Source organism: Natrix helvetica (genome assembly GCF_964273705.1).
Source record: "Natrix helvetica genome assembly, chromosome: W".
Lineage (NCBI taxonomy): Eukaryota > Metazoa > Chordata > Lepidosauria > Squamata > Natricidae > Natrix > Natrix helvetica.
In genome coordinates, this window is record NC_138555.1 from 85,914,254 (window position 1) to 85,922,145 (window position 7,892).

Here is a 7,892-nt window from a genome sequence, read left to right on the forward strand (position 1 = left end):
GGCGGGGCTTATCACGTGCTCGTGACAGTGTTACTTCGGTCCAAAGCTTAGGTTCCGTCGAGGGAAACGTTTCCTATTTTTATTCAGGATGGAAAGAATTTAAGAATAATTCTTAAGCGTACACTATAAAGATGGCAGCAGGACCACTTAAAGCCTCTCCAGGTTTCTAGTCCTCTTTGCGGGCGTTCCTTTCAGTCTCCCAAGCGGGTTCTCTGCGTCTCCAAAGGAGAAATTTGCTTGCGGCTGCAGGGACGGATGTTTGCATCGTAAAGCGGCTACACGGGAACAAATTCCGCCTCGCATGTAAACAACAGCAACAGTAAAGGGCTCCCGATATGGGCAGTGGTGGAGGATCACGTGACCCTCACTTCCCGAAGAGCTCGCAAAGCCTTCTGGTACTTGTAGTTTCCCAGTGTAGGCTAGTCTGCACATGTGCGAAAGGCGACACCGCACCACCACCACCCCCACGTCTCCTCTGCCTTTAGGAAAGCAAATTTAAGCTCGTGCGTGCAAAAAATACGCCCCCCTCCCCAAGAGTTTTAGGATTTTCGGGTTGGTTTTCTTTGCCTTGGGCAGGTGCACAAGTTGCACCGCAAGCCCCATTATCCACAGCCGGCTTTGCACTGGCTGATCTGTGGAAGATGGGGAGTTGTAGTCAGAAACGCGCTCTCGCTACTTCCCGGTTGTTTTTTGCGTGACTTGCAACCCTCCAGATACGCAAGCACAACGGAAGACGCTTCCAGACGAGCCGGATTTGGAGTGTTCCTGCGAACCGGATTTGGACTGGCTTGCTTGGTGCAAACCTAACCCCCCCCCTTTTTTTGCAATGCATTGTATCAATCCTAGGTAAATGCACCTCCCCCCCGACACACCCACACCCCTCCTGTGTTTTTCGGGTTCTTTTGCAGCCCCAATTAGGCGCAGAGGCTGCTGAACCTCTCGCCGTCCACCAAAGCTGTGCAGTGGGCGAGTAATTGTAAACATCAGGCGAGCCAACCGCTTTTCCGTCGTGAAAAGAGGTTGCAAAAGGGCAGAATTTTGCAACTGCATCGCGGACGGTGGCCGCCGGGCAGCCAGGTTCCCCATGCGCGCATGCGCAGTGCGCGAGCCTGGGCGCAACAAGCGGGTCCCGGACATTCCATGACTCAGTGTTAGAGACGCGCGAAAGAGACACGCCCCCTCTTCGAGGGCAGCCGAGACCCGGATGTGCGGAGGAGCGCGCCTGCGCGTTAAGGGTAGAAGTGGGCTCGCACGCGCCCTTCTTGCCCGCTGGGGTTGGTGGTGTGTTTTTTTTTACCTCAGTTTACGAGCGCAAAGCCAAAAAAAAATTCTTTAACTTTTTAAAAACTGAGGTAATATTGAAACTTTAAAGCAAACAAGCGAAGTTTGTCGTTTGTGGCACAAATAGGACGCAAAAGCTCTGCTTCTGCGCGCTTTTTTTTTCTCCTCACGAACAAAATTGCTGAGGCGAGAAAAAGTATTGAGGTGCCAGGTTTGCTTTGTCATGGATACATTAAAACTCCCCTCTGTCGCACAGGAGAGGGCTTTAATTCTTAATTTCACAGCGTTTCCTTTGCCGACAAAATGTCAGTAAAAGCAGCAGAGAAAAGGATGGGAATCCTGAGGCACTTTTTAAATCTCGAAATGAGCCTCCATGTCAAGATTTCTCGAGCTGCAAGTGTGACACTTTTCCTCACTGCTGCTCCAAGAGGAGTCCCTCTCTGCCTATATTTTTATTTATTTCCCCTTTACATGAGCTCTTCTTTATGTGACCAAAATTTAGTCAGAATCTGAGCCAACAGAAAAACTAGGAAGACTCAACTTTTTTGTTCCAAGCGCAGAAAATGGCCTCTAGACATCATCCTCAAAAAAGATCCGTTGGATCCTTTAGTAGCCCCAGGATAATCTCCCTTGATCCCCTTTTTGTGAGAAGTTTCCCTCAGAGATCTTATGAGGAAAAGTGTTGGTAGAGTTTGGAAAATGAGAAGGGCAGAATGGTAGCAAAAAACCCAAAACGTTTTCCTTAAAAAAAAAACCCATTCATATAGAATATTTTTTCATTTAAACCCAAGACGCCAAGTGTCTTAAGGTACTAAAGAAGCCATCCAGATGAAAATTCCCAGGAGGCGAGCTCTTAACCTTTGTGTAATTCCACCATTTGCTTCCCACAAGACATGGTGGTCGCTATCTAGGGTGGCTTTAAAAGGAGATCCATGGAGGACAGGTCTACCCTGTCAGTTGTGAAGGCTCAGGGCTGCTTTCAGATTGCCTCCAAGACCAACTTGTAGGAGAACATCTCCTTGGGAGTTCTTTGGAAACATCTGGCCTAGAATGGTCCTTGGGCTGATGGAAAAGGGTTCATTTTGGCTTCTCACAGTCGGTGGAGTTCTTCCTGTAAGACATGATGGTGGCCATTATCTGGAATGGCTTTAAAGAGAGTCATGGAGGATAGTTCTACTCTATCAGCCTTGAAGGCTTGGGGCTATCTCCAGGTTGGGAGCAGATGCCTCCAAGACCAACTTGTAGGGGATATCTCAGTTTCTTCTTAGGGGGTTCCTTGAAGCCATCTGGTTGACGGAAAAGGGTTCGTTTACAGAATAAGATAGTTGGGGCTTTGGAGGTCTTCTATTCCAACGCCCTGCCCAAGCAGGAGACCGTATATAGGGGACTTTAGCTTCTCACAGTCTGGAGCAGATTCCTACAAGATGTGGTGACTGCTATCTGGAATGACTTTACAGGGGAATTCATGGAGGATGGTCCTATCAGGGCTGTTTCCAAGTTGAGAGCAGATGCCTTCAAGTCCCCTTGGAAGAGGACATCTCCATACTTTTCTTGGGAGCTCCTTGGAGGCATCTGGCCTAAAATAGCCCTTGGGCTGATGGAACAGGATTTTCCTTAACCTTTCAGTCTGTGGAGCTCATTCCCTTCAGAGATGGTGGTAACCACTGTGGAATGGCTTCAAAGGGGTGGGGCGGTCTTTAGAGGTCAGGTCTACCCTACCAGCCCTAAAGACTACTTCCATGGAGCAAATCCCACTTGCAGGAGAACCTGCAGAAGGAGAGAGGAACATCTCCCTCTCCTGCTTGTGAGCACCCTGGAAGAAGCATTGATGAGCTTCATGCTGGATTAAGAAGGATCTTGGCCTCTTCTGGGAAGAGGGGCTTGGGGTTTTTTAAGGGGCACCCCAGCACAAAGGTGCCATCTTTGACAGCTATCCTCCTGATTTTCAAGGAGAAGCTGGAAAAGGAAGTCTAGAATGTGACTTAGATGCAAGGCAGGTCCATTTGCAAGCCTTGGAAATAGAAGCCCATGACTGTCATGACTTTAATTTAAAAAAAAATAACACTGTACTTTGAGTCCAGAAACAAACAGGAAGCTAGTCAAGAACTTTTCCTCATAAACCAACATGCAGCAACATATTGCAATAAAGAAGCCAGGATGTTGTTCCTGGAGCCCAAAGAATTGTGGGCAAATGAACAGCCACTAGGAGAGATCCAGAGAGAGCTTCGATAAGAAAAGCTAATGCTGCTAATCCCGAGGCCTCCAGTAACATCGGCCGCGGCATTTTGGTGGACCACTAGGCCCCACTCTACTCCCACCTGGGAGTGGATAGTTCCTCTGTGTGTGTGTGTGTGTGCGCGCGTGTGTGTGTGTGTAGAGGTTGAACCAGAGTGTGAAGTGCTCCGGGTCTCAATCCTGCCCTATTTCATTTAAAATCTGCATGAAACCATCGAGTGAGGAGGGCATGGTATGATTTTAGACGTCATATCAGTATGCAGATTTTTTAAATTTTATTTATCAGATTTATACACCACCCATCTCACCTAAGTGACTCTGGGCAGGTCGTCCTCGGCTTAACAGTTTGTTTAATGGCCGTTCAAAGTCAGGATGAGGGTGAGAAAAGTTAGAACAGCACTACAAAAAGTGACTTATGACCGTTTTTCACAGCTACGACCTTTGCAGCATTCTCATGGTCATGTGATCAAAATTTGAACGCTCCGCAACTGGTTCATATTTATGAGAGTTGCAGTGTCCCAATGTCATGTGATCCCATTTTGCGATGGGATCAATGGGGAAGCCAGATTCACTTAACAACCGGGTTACTAACTGCAGTGATTCACTTAACAACGGAGGCAAGAAAGGTCATAAAATGGGGCAAAACTCATAGCAAATGTCTCAACAACAAGAAATTTTTGGGCTCAATTGTAAGTCGAGGACTATCTATAAAAATATACAGTACTATAAAAACTAGAGTTAAAAGAACAAAGATAAAAAGAGAATGAACAAGATTTAAATGAAGGTGTTAAAAGAAGTGAAGAGAGTGCCCTCAATCCAGGTTGTAGGTCATCTTACACAAACACACACACACACAGAGAATTGGCATAGCCAGGTCTCCAGAGGGCCAGAGGAGGAGTGGGGGTGTCTCACCTCTGGGGCTAAGATGTTCCGTAGGGTTGGAACAACGGCTCCCTATCTGAGTTAAGAAAGGGGAAAGAAAGTTGAAACTTAAACCTAACAAGAGGGAGCAGCTGCTCTCCAGGATTATGCTATGATCCCTAGAAAGAGCTGATCTGAAATTGAGGGGTCCTTCTGGACTCTTAACTCCAAGGATTTAGAATATCTAAGCCAATCTGACTGTATAACTATCTTATCCGTCTCTTCAAAAGAAATCCTAACCTATGGGGATATTTTCTTTCAAAGGAAATGTTTTAAAAGTCGTCCTTTGAAAGAACGGAATAGAAAACTCAACGTTCCTTTTATAAAACTCTGCCACTGTCTGAATCGGATGGCTTTTGCGTGGTTGTTGCTTGGATGATCCCAATGCCTTAGGGAGCACCAAACTATGGCAACAACCAATAGGGAACTTGCAACATCTTTTTTTCTGCTGTATCCTCTTCCTCTCTTGTCTAGTTTGTAAGCGAGACAGGCTTAAGCTGATCTTATTTAAACTAGTATTGTTAGAGTATTGTTTTTTCCCTTATTCTGACGTTGCGAAAGGGCAGTCTCAGTGTGTTAAAATCTATTCGGGTTTATCATCCCTTATCTCCAAGGGACGTTGGGGTGGGGTGGGGGGGCAGTGATGGAAATGGGCAGGAGGAGGACTAGGCATGGCGGGGGGGGTTGGACTAGATGACCCACAAGGTCCCTTCCAATTCTTTATTCTGAGGATTGGAAAAGGAGACATGAAATTTAAGGGCATTCTGCTGACAGGAATCCCTGGATTCGACTCCTAAAACAACATTCCCTTTATTTTTTCCATGTGTTTGTCAGTCTGTCTCAGTTTCTCTGTCGGTGCAGAGGAGACACACTTGGAGATGCACCACATATGGTGAAGAGACGATGTTTATTAACAGCTTTTATTGTGGTGTTTCCATATTACATAATTAAATTTAGATATAGTGTAGTATGCATAGGGTGAAAGAAAGGGAAATAATCTGGGGGAATTTCCCTGTATGTTCAGTTAGTGGGATGGCAGGTTTCTTTTTAAAAAACAAAAGTGGCATAAATAACGGGCACTTGGCCTTTTCTCCCTGTTCCTCCTCTTATTTTTCATAAAACAGACGCAAAGCAAAATCTCCAAGACAGGTGGATGAACGACAACCAGCCAAAGCAGAAAGAACAGTAAGTGACGATCAGACTGTGCTCCGTTCTTTACGTATTAAAGTGACTATTTGGGGATGAATGGACTGACTGTGTCGCCAGGGGTTCTGTGATGGGTTTCCCATTACTTCTGCCAACACACACTTTTGCAGGATTGCATTATTTTTTGCTATTAGACACCTGTTGCCTCGATGCTCCTGGGACAAGCCTTGTGCAGCTTCCCTCTCCATAGTCGTCCAATACAGGGAGTCCTCGCTTTACAGCCATTCCATACAGTGACCGTTTGAAGTTACAACTGCAGTGGAAAAAGGGACTTAAAACCATTTCTCACACCTACCACCATTGCAGCATCCCTGCAGTCGTGTGATTGAAATTTGGACAGTTGGCCACTGGCATGTCCTTATGACTGTTGCAGCGTCCCGCGGTCCCCAACGTCCATGGGGAAGCCAAATTCACTTCACAACGTCACCAACTTAACATCTGAAGTGATTTACTTAACAATGGTGGCAAGAAAACTCATAAAGCAGGGCAACGTTCACTTAACAACCGTCTTGCTTAGCAACAGGCATGTTGGTCTCAATTGTGGTCGTAAGTTGAAGATTACCTGTATAGTTTTTCTTGTCATTCAAAGGGGATTGTGTGTGTGTGTGTGTGTGTGTGTGTGCTTATTCCATCCCTACTTCGGCAGCATTAGCTGCTAGGGTGATGCTTGTTTTCATGCCTCTCAGGTCAGTCACCGCAATGTGAATTTGTCCTGTGCTTGTTCTCTAAGGCTGCTCCACCGTCTCTTCCGAGGACCCTCCTTCGCCTTTCTGTGAGATTAGAACTGGGCTTCTGGATCACCTGCTCTGGGATCCCCTGACCTTGCAGTAGTAATCAGCAAGGGTCCTATCAATTGCTGATTACCACCCTCTGCAACAGCCCATGGCCTTGAGTGGTGGCTGGGTGGTTTTTAAACACAGCTGCAGCCCTTTCCAGATTAGCACGATCCTCTTCCTAATTATACAAAGAGTCCTCAATTTACAATAGCTCACAGTGACCGTTCAAAGTTACAAAGACACTGAAAAAAGTTTTCCACGTTTACACGTTTAAAAAAAAACATTCACATTTATCGGGGTTGCCCCATTCCCCATGGCCACGTGATCAAAATCCATATGCTTGGCAACTGATTCACATGTATGACCGCTGCTGTGTCCCAAGGTCCCTTTGCCGACCTTCTGATAAGCGAAGGTAATAGGGAAGCCGGATTCACTTAACAACTGGATTACTAAGTTATCAACTGCAGTGATTCACTTAACGGCAGTGGCAAGAAAGTCGTAAAATGGGGCAAAACCCAATTCACAAATGTCTTACTTAACCATAGAGGGTTTGGGCTCAATTGTGGTCATAAGTCGAGGGCTACCTATAGCTAACAGGTGAGGAAGAGCCCTGGGCGAGCTCCTTCCCCCTTCACTCACACACGCCTACCGCTTGCTTGGTGAAGACCCGCCAGCCTCTTTCTTTCACACGGTCCCACCATCAGGAAGGAAGCTCAGCATTGGGTGCTGCTGCTGTGGTGGCAAAATAGGGCCCAACAAATGGATGCTGGTGTGCTTTTCAGAAGGCTCAGTCCAAGAGCCCCAATCCCTGCCTCCATCAACTCACAACTCAGAAACAAGGGAGCCTGAAGGGGCGTGCCGGCACAGGCCGTCCAGAATTCACAATCACAATCCAGCCCAAAATTTCCACTGCTAAGCGAGTCAGATGTTAAGTGAGTTTTGCCCCCATTGTACGACCGTTCTTGCCACAGTTGCCACGTGAATCACTGCAGTTTTCAAGTGAGTAACACAGTTGTTAAGTGAATCCGGCTTCCCAGTTGACTTTGCTTGTTGGAAAGTCGCAACAGGAGATCACCTGACAAACACACAGACACACACACACACGGACACTGCAACCATCCTAAGTACGAGTCAGTTGCCGAGCGTCTGAATTTTGATCACGTGACCCTGGGGAGGCTGCTACGGTCATAACTGTGAAAAACAGTCATAAGTCACTTTTTTCAGGTCCGTCATCACTTTGAATAATCACTAAATGAACTGTTGTAAGTCAAGGACTATCTATATGTATGCCCCCCCTCACCTTACCCTGTGTGTATTCTTGAAGTTAGGGAAAAGGGAAAACAGCTGGTATCTCTTCAATTTTTAGGTAAAAGTCAGAGCATAGAGAATAAAACGTTGCAAATTTTCTTCTTCCAAAAACAGAAAACAAGAGTTATTCCCAGAGTTTCTACTGAAAATGGAAATTTGTCTCTT